Raw genomic sequence first — 1,840 nt, 5'->3', positions numbered from 1 at the left:
ATTTACCAAGTGCGATTTGACATGTTTCATATTTTGACTGTCTGTACCGAAAAAAGTTAAAAACAACATTTTTCCCCCCCTGAATTTCTGGCCAAGACAATTGCCATTGTATTGGAAATATTTTAACTTAGAAGTGCTCACAAAACTTTTTTTGTTTAGAAACAAGTTAATGTTATGCATTGAATTTGATTGCTGTCTGTTCCATAAAACATGACGTCAAATTTTATATTAACCATTATTTCAATACGTTATTTGTTTCTGTTAAAGAGCAATTAATATGTAAAATTAAGTAAAATTACAACTTAAACGATCATATATATATTATCACCAGTAGCATCAGCCGTGGAATGCATCGAAGTATAAACTCTGGTCAAATGATCTAAAATGTTTTTAACTTTCAGGGCCCCCAAAAAGGGGAGAAACAATGCGTAGTTTATAGTTTCATCAACGTTAAAGAAAAAAAAATTTGATGAACTTCCCTGTTGAAGTTCCGTTTTAGATTACAACACTATTCTGATTGGTTGATGTGAAAATGTAGGTCAGTCGTCGTTTCACTACATGTTTTCTCAAACTTTGTATACTAGTATGCAGCACAAACGTGCAATGAGAATAGAATAAACAAAACAGATGTATACCAATGTATGACTTCAAATTAAAAATCATTTCTAAGATGAATTTCATTCATCGTTTTGAGTTTTATTGTATAACTGTGAATATTTTATTCTGTTTATGGTTGTCTACATTCCACCTTACTTGTGCACTTTGCTGTGGCCTCAGGACCAGATGTTCATTAGGGAAAAGTTCTGTAACGTTGAAGAAGCATAAAATATATGGAGCATCTCTGCAATATGAAATATTATGACAATGTGACTGGTGCACGATGGAAGATAAATTACCGCTTGTTCAATATGCTTGGTACCCATTTATTGCACTGCAATGAGTTAGTGCATTTTCCTTTCTATGACCATGGTCCCTACCTGGGGTAGGGTATCACATCTTTCTGGTCCAGTACCTGTGGTTAACACAAAGAAGAAATTTCACGTAATATGTTAATATTCTAGAACCTTCATTTCTTCAAAGATGTTAATAATATTTAAATTAGAGGAAATGTAACTATAAAACCTTCGTCTTGTTTCATTGTGAGTCACAGTTTTATTGAAGACTGCTTGTCCTTGATTTCAGTAGTTAAAAATGATGTCACCACTGAGCTGCATTAAATTGATGTTACCATTTTAAACTGTTAAAACATTGACGCTATATATTGAGCAGATGTGGGCACTTCTTTTAGCAATAATTACCATGTAGCTTTTACGTTTGACACTCATTAAACCACGTATGTATTCCAAACTTGGATGTTAGGGTGTAAATCATTAAATTATAATTTTCTGGTAAGCGAACAAGACCGATCATAAAGACTTACTTAAAAATACAAGTACTGGTTTTTATCGTGAATTGGAAGTGTAGTCTTTTCTTCGGGAGATTATTCTGTTCTAATGCGCCACAGCAGTAACTGAAGGTAAATATATCATTTCCACATATCTTCAATTCATTTGAGAACCATGAAGAAATGATTTTAGTTTTCAAAAAAATTAGGGAAATTACCTTCTTTATGAAATTAAAAAAAGTGAAACAAACTTGTAATTTTATTTCAAAAAGTCAGGAAGGTAAATGGATAAAAATGTAATAAACAAATATTATTGTGAAAGAGTTTATTTGTTTGATAATCATCAATAAATCTTTGATAAGGAAGAAGAAACCAATGTCTTCCAAAATGTTTCCCCTTCATCTCATTGGGTGTCTTTATGTCACCAATAGCAAACCTATGTTATCAGGATCTATT

This window comes from Mercenaria mercenaria, chromosome 3 (genome assembly GCF_021730395.1).
Source record: "Mercenaria mercenaria strain notata chromosome 3, MADL_Memer_1, whole genome shotgun sequence".
In the NCBI taxonomy this organism is placed as follows: domain Eukaryota; kingdom Metazoa; phylum Mollusca; class Bivalvia; order Venerida; family Veneridae; genus Mercenaria; species Mercenaria mercenaria.
This window is presented reverse-complemented; position numbering follows the sequence as displayed.